Source organism: Thamnophis sirtalis, unplaced genomic scaffold (genome assembly GCF_051295495.1).
Source record: "Thamnophis sirtalis isolate CommonGarterSnake01/CBP01778 unplaced genomic scaffold, rThaSir2_p1.2 scaffold_7, whole genome shotgun sequence".
NCBI lineage: Eukaryota > Metazoa > Chordata > Lepidosauria > Squamata > Natricidae > Thamnophis > Thamnophis sirtalis.
The window spans coordinates 71,947,076-71,966,765 of NW_028261387.1; positions in this window are offsets into that span (position 1 = coordinate 71,947,076).

The following is a 19,690-nucleotide window of genomic DNA, read 5'->3' on the forward strand; positions in this document are numbered from 1 at the left end:
TTTTGTGGTTGGTCTTGGATGAGTAGTGCACCATGCTAATCGTCCTTGATCTCTAGCATATTTCTAGACATGTTAAAGGGGTTGGGTATGGGGGTATATACTTTGTCAGGGGTTGGTTTCTGTCAGTTTTGATGGGGAAGAGAGGTCTAACCTCTGTGGGGTTCTGTAGGGGTCAACTTTCTCCCCGCTACCCATGTTCAGCAATTAGAAATACCTGTTTGGTAAGATCAACCATTGGCATGGTGTTAGTTTCTAATCCATATTTCTAAATTTCTTTTAAATGCTGAAATGTTTACTTTGAAACTGATAGCATTACATGGATATAAGTTTCATATTGTACAGTGGATTTGCCCATTAAGATTCTTTTGGGATTATAAAAATAGGTATAAAATCCATTTAGCTTTCCTCCCCCCCCCCCCCCACGTTTGAGGAAATAGATGATTCAGTAGTTAAAAATGCTGAGCTCGTCATCTGGAAAACTGACAGGCCAGATTTGAGACTCGAGCATCGCATGACAGAGTGATTTCCCATTACTCACCCCAGCTCCTGCCAACCTAATAGTTCAAAAGCATGCAAATGCAAGTAGAGAAATAGGTACCACTTCGATGGGAAGGTAACAGTATTCCATGCACCTTGTCATAGAATCATGCTGGCCATATGATGATGAAAGTGTATTTGGACAATGCTGGCTCCCTTGACTAAGAAACAAAGATGAGCATCTCCCCCTAAAGTCAGACACAACTGGACAGGAGGAAATTTACCTTTACTTTTTGAGTACAGACCAGGTTAATCAAAATAAGATGCATCATCTGAAGAGTAAGAACAGCCAACTTTGTGTTTCATCTCCTTCTTTCAATAAAAGATTCCTTAAATCTTATTTGATTCGTTCTTCAAAATCAGCATTTTTGAGGATGCTAATGTTTTCCCCCCACAATTCTAATTCCAATTTAGGTATCTTCATGTCCAACACTTCTCATGGTATATTTTGTAGTTAAATTCAATAAAAAGGCAACACTGTAAATCCTTGAACACTATCTTTCCACTGTTAAAATATTTTATTATTGTATTTTCTGGTTTAACTGTTTTTCTGGTTATTGTGCAAGTCTGTGCATAATTATCTATATTTGTTTTTAAAAGAAGCTGACTTTTTAACCTGCAGCTATGGTAACTGTATCTTTAATAGCGTCTGATTTGCAGATATTGGCATGTGAATCTCAATACAATGTAAATTTCATCCACTGATCAAAAACAACAAAAGAACTTAGTTTATTTTATACAACTGCCAACTCAGAGCATGGCCAAGCTTCATTTACTTAGGCAAAATTACATTTATATATTCATTATTGATTGTTTGCAACTAAGGCATTTTAATTAAAGCAACAATACTGCCAATGGATTGGCATGGGAAGTAAGAGATCACGTGTCTCTTACCCATGTGGATCCATTTGTAAAGTGAGAGATCAGTCTAACATACACTAAATCTATTTATTATACTGTATAATGAAAAGATGGCTTATTGAAAATGTGTTTGATTTTGAGCCAATGGATAGTATCCAGTGAATTTCAGGAGAGATGCTGCCAATAGTTTCCATGTAGCCATTGTATATGTGTATAAATATTGTCAAACAGGAAAATATAAAATTGAATGAAACTTTCAGATATCTCTCTAGAGAGAGAGAGAGAGAATGGAAAAAGAAGAGAAAACATTAGAGAACTGAGTTAGAAAAATATACATACTACATACATACACCCATAATCACCCATCAGACTAAGAACATTATACAAAGCATAGAGGAGTAATAAATAGTAAGATAGAGAAATAAAGGAGAAAAATGAGAAATGTAACTACATCATATCTTTTTCTCTTGCAACTAGTCTTTGCTTCTACCATAACATAGCATTGGCATTCTTCAGTATCAAAAGACTATCATGCTCTGGAAAGAGGTCCTAAAACAGCATCTGGTGTGGCTGAAAAGGCCAATTCAAGAGTGGCAATCCCTTCCACATTGAGGGCAGATACATTCTGTCTCCTGCCCAGCCCCCAGATTTCGCTGGTTCCGGGACTACCTCTTTGCCTCAGCCCGCCGAACAAGTGTCTCTTCGAATTGGAGAAGGCCAAGCTGTGTCTTTAGCCTCCAAGCTGAACGATCAGAGGTCAAGGTTTCCCAGCTGTTAATGTCCATTCCCAAGGGCTTTAAATCCCTCTTGCAGATATCCTTGTACCGCAACTGTGGTCTCCCTCTGGGGTGTTTTCCCTGCATTAATTCTTCATACAGGAGATCTTTCAGAATCCGACCATCAGCCATTCTCACGACATGCCCAAGCTAGCGTAGACATCACTGTTTCAATAGTGTATACATGCTAGAGATTCCAACACATTCCAAGACTGCACTATTTGGAACTTTATCATGCCAAGTGATGCCAAGAATATCTCGGAGACAGCACATATGAAAGGTATTCAACTTTCTCTCCTGCCGTATGTAAAGCTTCCAAGACTCGCTGCAGTACAAGAGTGTGCTCAAGATGCAGGCTCTATAGACCTGGATTCTTTGCTTTTACCACATATATGTGTGTGTGTGTGTGCGCGCGCGCGCATATCCTCCTCCTCCTCCTCCTCCTCCTCCTCATTTTAGCCATTGTCTATCCCCTGCAGGATAAAGGCCTCTTCTACATGTTTCTAACTAATATGGTCCTGAACTCCCTTTTGCCAATTGGGCCCACAATGCTTGCGGATGTTGTCGATCCATCTTGTTTTAGGTCTCTTTCATGGATGCTTTTTGTCAAGTGAAATCCATTCTATGACTGCCTTGGCCCACCGGCCATTATTTCTTCTTGTTATGTGACCAGCTCATTTCCATTTCAAGTCTTTTACTCTCTTGATGATATCAGATACTTTAGCTTGTTCTATAATTCATGTGCATATCCTTCTATCTTGCCTTGCAATGCCAAGCATGTATCTTTCCATGGTTCTTTGTGCCACTCTTAGCTTTTGTATCGATTGTGATGTTAGTGTTCATGTTTCAGCAGCATATGTTAGAGCAAGTAGCACACACTGATTGAAAAGCTTTCTCTTTAGGCTTAGGAGGAGGTTGTTCATGAAAATTATGCTTAGCTTGCCAAATGCCTGCCAATCACATGTAATAATTTCTTTTATTGTATCACCGTCCATTGAGATCCTTTGACCAAGGTATATGTAGTCGTCTACTACATCTAGTTCTCCAGATATATTTCTTTCTTTCTTTAGTGAACCTGGGTCTTTTTCAGGTTTATTTTTAAATCAAAGGGTCCTCCCACTTCATGCGTCTTGTATGTGTCTTTGTAGCTCTTCTGGATCTTGTGAGAAGAGAACAACATCATCTGCAAATCTGAAGTGATTTAAATAGGTGCCATTGATTTTTATTCCATCTTTTGCCCAGTCTAGTTTGTGAAATACTTCTTCAAGGCAGGCTGAGAAAAGGATAGGTGTTATTATATCGCCTACACACACACACAAACACACACACAATTTCATACATTGTCTTTATTTTTTATTAATTTCTCAACTCTGTCTTTCTGAGAATCTTTCTGAGAATCTCATCAAGTCTACCTAACCATAACTTTCTCAGTTTTCCCTTTCTTCCCAACCCATTCATTATTCCTATACAAATTTGATCCACATTTATTCTCTGTTCTCTGCTCCAACTAACGAACCCAAGCAAATCAGAACTTTGAGACTAGGCTCCTTCCCAAAGGTCTTCTTCACTGAGTATATCCTATTGGCACAGCTTCAGAGGAAAACCAGTTTTAAATCTTTCCCGCGGTATCTGTATAATTAAACTATGAAATAACCCCATCTCCAATTTTCATAGGTCACAGTGGCTAATTAGGTTATTGGGAGGCACTCCTTCTCCAACCTTATCCATTGCCAGTAAAGATGACCTTGGTTCTTATGAGAAAGCTCTCTGTTTTGTCTAGTAAAGCAGTCCAATCTCCTTCCCCCGGTTCTCTTTCTGGCAACTGAGGATCAGAAAAATGGGTGCTGCTAGGCTTAGTTTGGTTTAATACAACCAAATTATCTCAACATATTGCTTTTTGTACTGGTCACTCATTTTTGTATTCTATCCTCATTTCTCCAATACATTTCTTGACTAGGAGAAATATGATGTTAGCATTATGCCATGTTGGTTGTTAAGAGTGCTTAGTTTGAAAAACCAGGCTGAATCATTTATGGATTAGACGTATGGAATTGCAGTTAAAGAACAGATGGTTACCAGCTGTTGTTCCACACTCTGTGCAGAAAACCAGTGGATACCCAGGAGTGAGAACTCTTTTGTCCATTTCCAAAGCCAACACTGAAATATAGAAAAAGATTATGACAAGATTCCCAGAAACTTCAGGAAACAAAAGAAAATTAGGACAGTAACACATTATTTTGTGCTCTTCATTTGCATCATCCCACAGTGACAAATCTCCATCTAGATACACACATGCACACATCTCCAAAATCAATTAAAGGTAGCCAATATATGAACATTCTCAGAGTCACATTTGTAACATGGGTGGCCAAATAAATCAACTGAAAGAAAAATAAATTAATAGAATCAGAAAAATTGTAAGGAATTAGTCATTAATAATGCAGGCCAAATGCTGATAATCAGCATGTATATTTATTATATCCCAATGATGATTTCAAGGAGTTTTTATTGTGGGGGAGAGAAACTTTGAGTCAGTATTGACTCCTGGTGACTATCTGGACACCTTCCTGCAGGTTTCTTGGCAAACATTTCAGAATGGTTGGCCCTTGCCTTCTTCCTAGGGCTGGCCCAAAGTGACCCAGATGACTTTGTACCTAAGGCAGGACTAGAATTCCTAGTCTCCCGGCTTCTAGGCTTGTGCTCTTGATCATTTCAAGTTAGCACCAGAGATGAATTATGCCTGTGTGTGCATGCATGTACGTATATTTAAATAGGTAAACAGACATATTTAAATAGATACACACAGACACACACAAATACACATTGTGTCTATGATGGAGAGCAGGAACTCTAGATAATTTTCTCAAAGAGCTTTAAACAGAAATGTTCCTAGTTTTTCATCTACCTTCATGCTGCTATTGAGTACATGCAATATTGGAATACTGGGAAGTGGGATTCATTGAAATAGCCAATAAAGCCATTGCTTATTATTGCTGGGTCTTTCATAATGCATTACATTTAAAATGCCAGAGAGGGTGGAAAAAAATTTCAATAATGGAAGAACTGCTTAGCATTTGTCAAGTTTAATTTGGCTGTGTAAGCACTTAGCTCCTTCCTTGCGGTATCTCTGCCTATTATGTCACAGGTTTCCTACAGCCCTCAATAAGTAGGCATGTCAGTTGGCCACCCTGAACGAAAGGACCCCAGTGACTTCCGGGTGTTGTCCCCACCAGGCACTGACCCTTAATGTGAGTTTTTTGGACAGAGCCAGCAGGAGGAATATGAAAATAAAAATAATTATGTTTGGGATTTTTTTTATACAACTCTTCCCATACCTACTTTTCCCAGAGATTTCTATCTTTGGAAGAGGGGGACTCATTAACATTCTTGCTCAATAGATGATCAAGTCAAATAGAATTAGCGCAGGCATGCAGTGTGTTGGGTGATTGCTCTTGGACTGGTTGGCCTGTCAGTAGGAGACATGGGAAATTCTTGGAACTATGAGCTGGAAAAGAATAATATATCACATATCCACTAATGTACCAGAGAAGTGAAAGCAGTGGAAAGGAAACTTCCAAGAGGTTTCCTACATTATGGACTGTTGAATTACTTGGCACAGTCTACAAACTGGAATAAATAAATAAGATATTCTCAATTATTCTATGTATGTCTGAATTTTGTAGAATGGCACTGAGGAACAGATTTGTTTTCTTTACATTTCATGTTAGACTACTATTGTACACATGACAGGAAAACATGGAATCTATATAGGGGTGTATATTGAAATGCTTTCAACATCTTAAAGCAACATTCATCTTTATTGGACTATACCTACAGTCTTCATAGCAAAATGGTAAACTGATGTTATAAATAAAGCAAAGATTCATACGAACCTGCCTAAAAGTTTCATAACATATATCGTGACTGTATTGCTAATTAAATAACTGCTTCCTACGCCATCGAACCAGGCCAGCTCTTAGCAATCAAAAAGATAGATTTTTCTTGAGAACAATCAGTTCTCAATCTGGCCTTTCAAACCTTCTGATGTTGCACCCATTGTCCCTGTTATTGACCCCAAATCAGTTTGTTGCATGTCATCTTCTTCTTCTTTTCTTTTCCACTTTTCTCAGCATTAAAGGCTTCTAGAGAGTGCTCAGTTTTCACATAATCTGCCAAAGTAAGATAATTTGAGTTAGTTACTTGTTCCTAAAGTGAGAATCACAGGCTGATTTGTTCTGTGCTCCATATGTTCATTTTCTTGAATGTCCATGGTATTCCTAGGAGTTTTCTCCTACCCTAAATTCTAAAGTCTGGTTTAATTCCATCAGCTGAGCATATCACCAAATGAATTAGAATGAATGTGTTTGTAGCATAAAACCTGATTCTAGATCAGGGATGTCAAACTCAAGGCCCACAGGCAGGATCTGGCCAGTGGGGTGCTTAGATCTGGCCCATGGGGCTGACATGGAAACAGTGAAGGACCAGCTTGCATGGCCCTCTTGAGCTCCATTTTCTCTGGCAGACAGTTGCAGGAGGCTGTTGCAGCCGAAAACGGAGTTCAGGAGCTTTTTTTCACTCAGCATTCAGGCCACCACAGGCATCCCCGACAAGAGTGACATCGAGCTAGCCATGCCCATACTCCGCCCTCAAGGTCAAACACAACCCTGATGCGGCCCTCAATTAAATCAACTTTGACACCCCTGTTCCAGATGATAGATTTTTGGTGTGTTCTGGGTAGAAGTTATTGCAGTCAAGATGGAATTTGATAAAAGATTCATTTCCATGTGCCCAGATGGTGAAAATGTCATTAATGAATGTTTTGTAAATAAAGATCTTCAGGGAACAAGAGAAAGAAAACTGGATCAATCCTGAAGATGGCCGATCCAGTTTTCGTTCTCTTGTTCCCTGAAGATGTTGGCATATTGATGGGACATGTATGCAGCCAAATATACATTTCATGTATATACTATTATCAGAGATGAATAATTTATGTCTGAATACAAAATCACACTGTCTGGAAGGCAGACATGCTATTTTGACTACAGTGGTGGAGTGCCCAGAAGTTTTGTCTCTTGAGATTTAATTGAAGCATGGGAAGTTAGGAAGAATACAGATCATGGGACATATTATTTACATTGAAAGACAAGATGTTTACAAACAATCTTTGGCCACTTCATGATTAAATAAGTTCAAGAACATTAAGCTCATTCCATGAGAAATTTGTAAAATTAACTTTTTAAAAATATATGCAAACATGTACATAGAGCTATAATAGGCTTCTTTTCATGGAAAATAAAGTTATAAGTAACTATGAAAACTGAGATTATAAAAGCCCAGTCTAGCACAATTCCAATAAAGAAGAAAAATAAGAGATTTCAAAACAAACAGGTATGGCTACACAAAGAACTGTCTGATAAACTGAAAGACAAAAAGGATAAGTATAAAAAATGGAAAGAAGTACACATAACTAAGCCAGAATATCATCAAATAGCCCAAACCTGCAAAGATGAAGTCTGGAAAGCTAAGGCTCAGGATAAAGTAAGTCTTGGGAGGAAAGTTAAAAAAAAAGAAGCTTCTTTCAACATGTAAAAAACAAGAAAACAGTCAGTGAAATGATTGGTCCATTAATGGGAGAAAATGGCAGGAAGGTGACAAGCAGCAGAGAGAAAGCAAAACTGCTTAACCTGTTTTTTGCATCTGTCTTTACACAAAAGGTAAAGAAACAAACCAAGCTATAAAAAAAGTACTGTAAAATGCAGATTAAGAATGCAAGTCAAAATAAGCATCTTACTGTTTATGTCCTCCCATAGTATGACTTACTATCTTTTGTTTATCACATCCCATCCCGCCAGTTTGCAGGTACCATGTTTTTCAATTAAATCAAGACTATGATTTTATGCCAATAACAAGTAATGCAATTCCACTTTTCTGCACTGTGTTACATGTCCAGCATGTCCCTATTAGTGGCAAGGATTCAGAAACTAGTTGAGACAAAGGTAAAGGCTCCCTTGTATTCAGTTCCACTCATGCCAACTGTATGAACTAGTACACATCTTTATAGAAGTAATTTATCATTGCCTTGTTCCAAGATGCTTATTCTGTTCTGCAAAATTATTTCAAAATAATCTCCCATTCAAATGTTTCTTAAACTTTTTCCAAGATCATCCTAAACCAGTTTCATCCTGCCTGCAGAACTGGGCCTTAATTGGGTATTAGCACCAATTAATATACAACTAGCAGTTTTGAATTTGAAAAATTGAAATAGCCACTAAGTGTGAACAATTTCTAACTCATTACTGTTGGTCATCTTGATATTTACATCCTAAGCTCTGGAAAATTTAAAATAATTGCTACAGCTTTTTGACTTTACTTTAAAAACTAATATTGGCTGATGTTGTGATTTGCAGGTGAGAATTCAATCCTTACTGGATGTTTTTTTAAAAAAAAATAGGCACTGACTTGGCAGCTTTTCACGCCAGGAAGACAAATAGATTCTTGAAATTATTGAAAAGAAATCTGCAGTTGACTTCTGCATCTTCCACGCTAATTTAACACTCTTGACTGCAACTAAGATCCAGATGGGTCTTGTTAACTTTGCAGAAACCATCATTTTAATTGGCTGACAAAGAAATGCTTCTAAGAATCAGCACACACCCCCAAATTCCCCCCCAAAAAATTAAGCCCCTCTAATGGGATTACAATGGAATCCTTGTTATTTCAACTCTGAATTGAGTCCCCCCGCTCTTCCTTCTCAAACTAAATTTCACTTCCTGTCCTTTTAGATTATTCAACTCAATGGGCTCTTTAGTAAATGCCACATAGTAGCTTTCATTCTCCTTTGTGGTTCTTCAATACATATTTTTGTTAATTCCCTCTTTTTGCAGAACCCATTAAGGCTTTTTCTCCTTTTCATGTCTTCTATTTTATGTCATGACTTCTCTCTTTTCTCTCTTTTCATTTTTTCTTTCTCTGCTTAGAAGTACACATTACAAAAGCTGTCAGAGAGCATGAGGCTAAAGCAAGACAATAAAACAATGTTTATATATTGGTTATCTTTCATCAGTATAGCTGAACATTACAACACACACCCAAACACACACACTATACACACACATATACATATGGGTGGGGGGGAGAAGAGAGAGAGAGAGAGAGAGAGAGAGAGAGGGAGAGAGGGAGAGAGGGAGAGAGGGAGAGAGGGAGAGAGGGAGAGGGAGAGAGGGAGAGAGGGAGAGAGGGAGAGAGGGAGAGAGGGAGAGAGGGAGAGGGAGAGGGAGAGGGAGAGGAGAGAGAGAGAGAGAGAGAGAGAGAGAGAGAGAGAGAGAGAGAGAGAGAGAGAGAGAGAGAGACACTAGCTTTTTGTAATATAAATTCAGCCAAGAAAATCCAGCCAAATCTGAAGCATTTGGGTCCTTCTGCAATGCACACACAGGGAGAGGATGGGGGAGAATCAAAATAAAATGGGCTTGGGGTTTGGAAACTACCAATGAGTTAAACTTGAGCTTGTGGAGTGTGGAGTGAACTTTAATTTGCTTGGCAGACAATTCTCATTCTCCTACTGGTGTAATCCAGTGTTTTTGCAGGCTTAGAGTTTAGTTGCATAGCAGACTGCTAAAAGAAATGAAGGAAAAGATACTCAAGGGAAGGATCTTGTCTAGTCTTGGGAACTTTGCTTATTGTTCCAACCACTGCTTCAGCCAGGAAATGTAGAAAAAGTGCATGATTTCCTGGCCTGTAGGTAGGATTTACAAAAGAGGGTTGTTAAAGCCTTGAAGAACTCTGTGCAATAGAATGAAGAAGAAATGAAATGAAAAAACAATTAAATCTTACAACAAATTTGACTGAAACCAAATTAAGATGTTAGAAATAAAAGAAAAAAAATATAAAGTTGGTTTGTTTGATCAAGTTTAATATATGCCTTTACTACTCTTTATAGACTTTCTGATGACAGGACTGAAAATATAATATTTTATGCATATTTTGCAGATAAAAGGAGAATAGGATGAAGAGCTACATATTTGAAACTTTAGAGAGACTAATGCTAATACATTTGTTTATATTTGTGATGGCTAGAAGTCACTTCTTTATATATTCCTAATCTCTTTCTTTTTCCTTCTTTTTCCTTGTATTTTTTACTCCTTCCAGTCTCTTTTCTTTCTTTAATGTGCATTAGGTTTTATTATAATTTTGAATAAAAAAATGATATATCCTGGCCCAAAAGTGGAAGGCAGAGTAACATCCTTTAATATTGTAAGTAAAATTGTCTTACCTTCTCTGCTCTTTGAGAAATAAAAGAATTTCTTAAATACCTACAACTGGTGACATCCAATAAATATGTAAATATTTGCAGTTTTCCTTTTTTTCATAAAGCTCAGGAAGTTTTACCATGTTAAGGCCCATCTTCTCATAATTTTGGTGGTTCTTTTTAATTCTGTAAGGAATATTTCTCATAAGGAAATACGAGGAAAACATTTAATTTAAATGTACTGGTTTTGTTAAGAGAATATAAGTATAATATGTTTATAAGTATATAATGATATGTTTGATATATTTATTACTCAATATGAATCTACAGAGATGTCTTGTTTCTGGTTCTTCTAGATTACTGTGAGAACAATTCAGTAAAGCCAAAGATATTTGAATTTTGATTCTAGTGAACACCCAAAGGTTAACAATAAGAGTGAAATTTCTCAGGAAAACAAACAAAACAAATGCATATTCTTTTTCTCTTCCCCCTCCCTTTCCCGTTTCCTCCTGAATTATTAGAGAACTCTATTTTTCTCCTGGAAAAGCATTCAGCACAGGGACAGCTTGAATTTCACCATTTGTGTATAGAGTCAGAAATTTTAGTGAAGTCCAGGATGTTTAATGCACTTATTTTATCATCATTTTGGATCACTACCCAGCTCCGATCTCAAAAATCTGCAGAAAAATAGCCCACAGCAAAGTCGGCCAAACCATTCATCCCACTCCTATGATGTCACTCTGTCATTGGCCATGTTCCTTGCAGCTCTGTGAAAAAGTAAGGAGATAATGTAAAGGTGCAATCGTTTGCCTTCCCATTATCTAGACCAGTGTCCTTCAACATTGGCAACTTTAAGATTTGTGGGGTTCATCTCCCACAATTCTGGGAGGTGAAGTACACACATCAAGTTGCCAAAGCTGACAAACACCAATTTAGACCAAAGCATCAAATGGCTGCTGAAATATCCAATATAGATGATCATACAGCCGCTGTGTGCACATTGCTAGCTATTAGTCAAGATTTTTACACGGTTGTCTGTTCTACTGCCAAAGAGTTCAAAATATCAAAATGTTTTCCTTCATATTAGAATGCCCTTTTTATTTGATCTATTTTTGGAGTTTTCTGGAGCCACTGATCTCCATGTATAATATTTAATGGAAGAATTAAGAAATAAATCAGCAACGGCCCTGCAATTCTCATAAACTAGGGCTGCACAGATTTTCTGGGCTGGGTGCCATACTTGGCCTGAGAATGACATATGAGGGCTGCACTCTAAAAAGTAATGGGATGCAGCTTTTGACTGAGCAAATGAAATTGGATTTGATTTCATTTACTGGCAATTACAATTAAATAACATTTGTATTTATTTTACACCATTTTTATGCTACCACAATCATGACTTTGGGTGATTCCCAAGACAGAAATAGGAAAATCATAAAAAAAATACCCATAAGAATAGAGTAAGTGCGCCCAACTTTTTTAATTTTTCAAACTAGACCAGTAGCCTCTACATGTGCACTATGAGTCAAAAGAAGGGGACTTCATGGGTAACAACTAACACTTCTAAGTGCTGTTAGGATTCCAAATAGCATCCTCAATAAAATAAGTGCATCCAAAACCCTATACTGTAGAAATGGTAACCAGTGCAGATAACCAAAGAAGAGGTTCTACTCAGACAAACTGAAGATCAAGAAAAGACAATCATGACCATGAACAGAGGAGGAACATCTGGATTGAACATCCAAGAAGCAGACATGGACAGAGGTAAAGATTTAAGAGAAGAATTTGGAAGGCAAGTCAAAATAAGAAGCGTGCAAGAAACGATGGATGGATGTTTTTTCTTTTTTGTTGTTCGGATTTGCTTCTCCCCTCTTCTCTCTTTCCTTATCACTTTTTTTAGGTAGGTGACACAATTAGAAGTTAGGAAAGAAATGAAAAGTCTTTTAATAAAGGGTGACATGATTAAAAGCTATAAGTGATAGAAACAAGATAAGGGGGAATATCAGTGTATACATTTTTATATAATAAAATGAAAGTAATAATAAGAGAAAATGTGGAACAACTGAACAATGATAAATTGCAACCTAATATAAATGTGTATTATTATTAGAAATACATAAATTGATTGAATGTAATTATAATTAACTTTATTAGTTTTATTTATATTAGAATGTATGACACCCAGGTGCCACGCTGTTCATACATTGATTTGATACATTTATAAAAAAAAACTTGGGGGGAAATCATAAACAGAGCATCTGGGCCCTGATAAGAAGAAGACTGATTGATCTTAGGATTCACTACTCCTGACCTAGAAGTGAAGCAGGGGTGGAATTCAGCTGGTTCTGGAGAACCGGTAGCGGAGATTTTGAGTAGATCGGAGAACTGGCAAATACCACCTCTGGCTGGCCCCAGAGTGGGGGAGGAATGTGGATTTTGCAGTATCCTTCCCCTGCCACGCCCATCAAGCCATGCCCACAGAACCGTTATTTTTTTTTTACATTTCACCACTGCACAAAAGCCATGGAAATGCTACCATTACTAAAAGGATGGGTGGGTGGTGGGAATGGAGGAAGGAATGGATGGATATATAAATAGGAAGGCAAAGTTGCAGGTAAAAGCATCTGATACAGAAGATCTTCTCAGGAGCAGTTTTTGCTAGAAATCAGAACTAGTTAGTACCAGGAAGTTTGAGCTTCCTGTTTTCAAAAACCCATTGAATGCAGTCTTTTTTTTAAAAAAAAAAAACCCATACATTTCCATGGTGGCCCCATTTGAAATGCTATGTGCTGGGTGTTATGTCGGTTTACCAAGTTCTTCCTATGAAGCTTCACTTGGAAGATGAATATTAAATGCCTCCTTGCTCTGTGAATCCTGTGAATATTGTTAGGAATTCTACTTCCTTTAAACTTGGACTGTATTTACAATTTTGCCTTTACTTGCTGGATTTATGACCATGCAATTGCTAATTAACTAATTTCCCAATCTAGGCTAAGGCAAATAACATTTTATGCATTTTTCAGTCCTCTACCTTTCTTTTCAGATATACTTTTTGGCTGATGTGATTGAAGAAATGTGGGTTCTAGCAAAATGTCACCTTGATGCTACATTGTCTGGTGAGAATAGAATATTACTTCCTGTGAATGGTGGCTATGGTACATTTTGGAACCATGGTTTGTGTCATACATGACCTTACCTACCCTTTCAACTCTCAAACAATTTCATAAGGCCTGGACTTATAATATTTTAGCCTGAGAGTCACAGTAAGTGTTTCTTCATGATTTTAAAGAAAAATCAATTTGGTCTGTTCTTGTGATGAGATGTTTATCAATGCTAACCTATCTGTAGTTTATTTAACCCCAAATGGTGAACATGTAGAACACACTCCAGCATAAACAGTGTTCTTCAAACACAACCCTTAAACCGATTCCCCCATTTCAGAATTATATCTATGAAAAACCTGGTAACATCCTCTTGTTATTCATTTCTATTTCTAAAATCCCCATTAGTTATAACTTATGAGAATTTGGAGAACTGTTCCAGATCAGGTTTTATTGAAGCCCCAAACTATCTCTCTGTCTCTATTTGAAAGTTTCAGGTAAGCCTCCATCTCTGTAATTGTATGTGCTAATAAGTAGGGCTTGTTCCTTTACAGTTTCTTTTGTTACCACTTTAAACTCTGTTTATATTAGTCATTTAAACTATGGAACTCTAATAAAAATGTAGCTTTGAGAAGGGATTTGACCTTAGATGCCACACATCCATGTATACACTGTGATCTCTACAACAATAATCATTAACTTAGGGAGAATCAGGGTGTGGAGGAATTTTTCTAGATGGCTTACAACAAGAAGATCGGCCACACACTATAAGAAAAAAGCAAATAAATAAATGAACCAGTTTAAAATAAAATAGCTGAAGCAATATAATACTAAACACTTGGATGGGCCAATTGTGCAACGTGGTGACACAAATGGCTTTGGTTACATTAAGTGACTTTCAGAAATATGCCATTTGTCTCTTATTATTTATAATTGCTTCATTATATTCTGCTATGTACTAGAAGAATCAATCCACAGGAAATCCCTCAAATATGCCTCTTGAAGAACATTTGTAAATTTAAGGACTTGAATGGAATTCTGTGTTCTTGCTTAGGTCGAGATGATGTACTGTTCTCTTCTATTTCCAACTACATATTACATTTTCAAAACTTATTAGGAAACCATTGTGTAATTAGTTAGACTCATTTGCTACCTAGTACTCTGGAGTTTATGCACGATCCTATTATGTGATTTCCAATAGCTGCAGTAATTGGTGGATTTATGGTGATGTGTTTTCACTGTAGAGATTCACAATAGGGTGTCACAAAACATGGACACTCATTGGATAAAAGGCTAACTGCCACATAGATCTTTCCGTCAGATCAAGAGGAATACAGAAGCTTCTTGGCCAACCCCCCCGCCCCTCAACCCTTTGGAAATTGGAAACTTCCAGTGAATGTAGAACAGCCAAGAAAGCAAATCAAATGAGCTCAGCAGCCAGAAAATGAATGTTCTTCTAGAGATATTTTTTTTAAGGATTTCCTGTGGAGTGACTCTTCTAATATGCAGCAGAACACAATGAAAGCAGAATAAATGCTGCCCATAATTGGGCCAATTCTCTTACTTAATCATTTGCTAATTATTCCTTGTCACTGTGTGATTTGTATTTCACTTCTGTGTCCTATTAATTAACAGTGAGACACATATTTTTTGTTCTAATAGATAGTCATCATCCAAGCTCTGCATATTTTAAGACATGATTAAATTGGAGACGCCATAGAAACCTTTGGAAAAGGGGGCATAAAAACAGAACTCAGAGCAACTAAGGACAACTTTAAGCTGCTTTGAGTATGAGATGCAGATCAAAGGAAGGAAGCATTATGAGGACAAGGCAGGTAAAAGTGATTGCCGGGACATGTACATACCACAGTTAGGTGCCAAGTGGGAAAGGCCCTAAGAATCATGTGCAGCTCTTGCCCAAATTTATTCAGCCCTCGGTCTAATTTCAAAAGACCTCTATAAACAACAAGGCCACACCTTTGGCATGAGTTGTCTGTTCTGACTTGTTGCAGGGGGAGATGATAAAGAAAGGCAGAGACCCAAAGGATAAAAAGAAAAACAGAAAACAGAAATGGGATATCAGAAAGACAGATGGCCTCACCCAGTGCTGACATATAACTGCTAAATATTTCCTAGAGGAATTCAACATTCAACAGAAAAAATAGTTGCTCACCCCTATAAGTAAAGAACTACTGCATAATTAGAATGACTATGCCTCTTAATCTAAGATCTTCCCAGGTATTCATACCTGTACTATTTTAAAGTGTTTTTAAAAAACAAAATATATGGAGCCTTAAATAGTTTTTTGTGTAATAAAGATTTTATTTAATATATAAAGAGGAAATAGATAAAGTTTGAAACAGAAGGAGTTGTCCTACGATGAAGTGTTGTCGGTTCAGATCCTCTAAAGTTCTTTCAGCCCCTTGAGTCTTTAATTTCATTTTTTTTTCTGTGAGTTAAAACTGTACTTAAGCCTTTTGACTTATCAAATGACTGTGACTGTTACTTTGCTTTAAATCACTCTGAATGGACCTGAATATCTGCCCAAATGGGCAAGCCAATGCCATCTGTGTTTAACAGAAGTTACTGTCAAAAACAATAAGCATGCAAAGTTTGGAGCAGACTGATATGATCAAGTCTACTTATAAATATTTCCTTCCCTTTATCTCTGAAAATTAAATATTATATTCTTATAGCAAATATTGCTAATGTTTTGTTAATAATAGCATCCAGCATTTGCCTATACTTCAAGTATTTTCATACTTGAAGTTGTTTTCAAGTGGTGTTTAACTGCGTGTAAAAAAATCTACCTATTATTTACTATTGAGAAAAGTGTAAGGGATTGTAAATTATATAGGTTTGTACTCATAGCACCTTTTGGTTCAACTTCTTAAGAACTCACTAAATATGAACATCCCATGTGGGGGAAAGAGGAATGAGGAACATACTGAATAGATTGCAACAGCCATGTCACGAACATAATAGTTTAATAACTGGAAAGCTGGCTTCTACCCAAACACTATAATTGCATTCCTTGGCAATTCCCCAACCCTAAATTTAGAATATTTCAAATGTGAAATGTAAGTTTCAATAACAGTAAAGACTGCCAATGGACAAACAAAATGGTTAAAATGCCCTCTCTTAGGTGGGTTTGCTGGGTTAAGGCTAGGGTTGATGGCAATACTGACCTCCCCCTCCCCCCAAAAAATCTGTTTATCTGTTCTTCTCTTTACAAGTATGGAGTTTTCTAAATAATATTTCTTCAAAGATTTTGTTACAGATATGATGTACCCTTAACTAATATGAGGCTATAGAAGAGATTTCTCGTTATTTTTTAATACTTATTTTTATCTTGCTGTAAGCCGCCCAGAGTCCCAAGGGATTGGGCTGCATACAAATTTATTAAATTGCTAATTGCTAATTGCTAAATTTCTCAGATTGAGAAATCTTCACATCCCTTGTCTCTGTGTCTGTGGCCTAGTTGGATCACATCATTGCTCTGATGTTATTTCTTACTCTGTGACCCGGGGAGGGAACTTTGAATCTGAAACCGTGTGGATAAATCTCTAGAAAACACTTCAAGATACTCCTTGTATTGTCCAGCCAAGTAATGTCTGTAATGGTGGCACAGACCAGTCCACATGATGGTAATGAACTGTGATAAAATTTAGGGGTAAATGTGTTGGACTTGGATCAGAGATCTACTCTTTCAAATCCACATTTCCCAGAACCAATATCTGACAGACATCAGGAGTAATAAGTAATATGGGAGAGTCCCACACTTTTAAACCCACTGCGCCACCGGACTGGGCTTTGATGGGTGATTTGGCCTATAGACTAAGTGTACTTTCAAAGCTCCAGATCTATGCTCATTGATCAATGTTCTTGTAAAGATTTTGGCAAATGCCCAAGTGCAAAGGCCTTTCAACCATCTGTCAAAATCATCCACCAATCAATGGTCGTGATTTGCAGATGACTTCCCTCTTGCTGCTGATGTTTAAGATTTGACCAATGGCCTTACTTAATATAAGCAGAAGCAATATGGCATAGTAATGAAAGTGCTGCACTAGGAGGGAGGACACCTAGATTATAGTTCCCCCTTAGCCATGCAAGTAGTCATTTTCTCTCAGCCCAACCTACCTCATAGGATTGTTGTGGAGAAAAAAAAATAGGAGTGGGGTATCATGTAAACCACCCTGTTCTGTCATTTATTTTACTTTTATTTATTAAATTTAGGTACCAATCATATCATTCTCAGAGAATATAAATAAAATGTGAAATAAAAATCAGATCAATAAGTCAATAAAATGTCCTGAAATCAGGTTACCACCAACCAAGAGCCGAGGTGGCACAGTGGTTAGGATGCAGTACTGCAGGCCACTTCAGCTGACTGTTATCTGCAGTTCAGCTGTTTTAATCTCACCAGGCTCAAGGTTGACTCAGCCTTCCATCCTTCCGAGGTGGGTGAAATGAGGGCACAGACTGTGGGGGCAATATGCTGACTCTGTAAACCACTTAGATAGGGCTGAAAGCCCTATGAAGCGGTATATAAGTCTAACTGCTATTGCTATTGCTAACCAGAGACTTAAGGTGAGATTAAGGTGAGAGAGGAATCAGCAGTGGGGTCAGCAAAAAATAGCTATGTTTATTTTTTTACTGGTCCAAGTACAAATAAGTAGCATTTTAATTGAATCATGGGAAAAGATCCATAGATACAAACCTGTATTTCAGCTCTCTCTAACTCCTTGTACTATAGATGCCATTGTCAGTTCAAAAATTTTGTCAGAATACTGCTTTGTCGTTATGATAGCAGAAGGGACGATGTGCTAATTTGTCTTTTAATTCCTGACTTCGCTGCAGAAGCAGATAAAACAAACAAGCATTCACTTACTTTTTATTTGCCATGGCTGTTTGCTGTCATCTTTAAACATTTATAACTCTGATCCCAATTTGAAATGTCTGCTCTACTTGTGCTTTTCTTTCAAAGAAACATTTCTGGACGAACCATCCATTCCTATTAAATTAAATAAATGCAGATTATACCACACTGTGCTGTAATACATTCAAATGTTCACATGTTTGTTGGGATACAACAAATTAAAGGAAGAACAAAGGACTGGTTAGAAGTGATATTGAGTGAGCCTAAGTTCAATTTATAAACTTGCAATGGTGTTATAGGATCATGAAAATCCATGTTTCTCGACCTTAGCAATGTATGTGTGGACTTCAGCTCCCAGAACTCCCAGTTGGAGAGGCTGACTGGGAAGTTGACATTCATACATGCTAAAGTTGCTAAATTTGAGAAACACTGATGTAACCGATCAAATTAAAGAAGTAATTTTGGTCTGATAAGTGGAACCAGGGACACATTATATGTGGCATTGAAAGGAGAATATTTATTTTTATCCTACCTTTATTATCTTTATAAATAGCTCAAGGTGGCAAACATACCTAACACTCCTTCCTCTTCTATTTTCCATATAATAATAACTCTGTGAGGTAGGTTGGGCTGAGAATGAGTACTAACCCAAAGTCACCCAGCTGGCTTTCTTGCCTAAGGCAGAATCAAAAACTCACAGTCTCCTGGTTTCTAGCTTGGTGCTTTAGCCACATGGCTATCTTTATATATGGCTTTATGCATATATTTATTTCATTTAATTTTATTTATTTATTTTGTCAAGCATGTATAAGATAACAGATATATGTACAAACATGATTATGAATACAGGAAATGGATTTGAATAAGTGGGGACAGTAGGACAAGGACAATAGGCATGTTGGTGTGCTTATGCACGCCCCTTACAGACCTCTTAGGAATGGGATGAGGTCAACCGTAGAAAGTCCAAGGTTAAATTTATGGGGGGTTGGGGATGAAACCACAGAGTCATATAGTGCATTCCAGGCATTAACCACTCTGTTTCTGAAGTCGTATTTTCTGCAATCAGGTTTGGAGCAGTTTACGTTAAGTTTGTATTTATTGTGAGCTCGTGTATATGGGTTTGTAAATCATCAAATCCCCTTGTGTAGAATGTAGGTTTTTCCATCTTGAATGAATGATAAAGCAAGTACTACTTTTCTGAGAACTTGTCCTCCACTGAAAATGTAGAAAAGATTATCCAAGAGTTCAGCTCGGTCAGGCAACTTTTCTCAATACTCACTGTGAATTGATT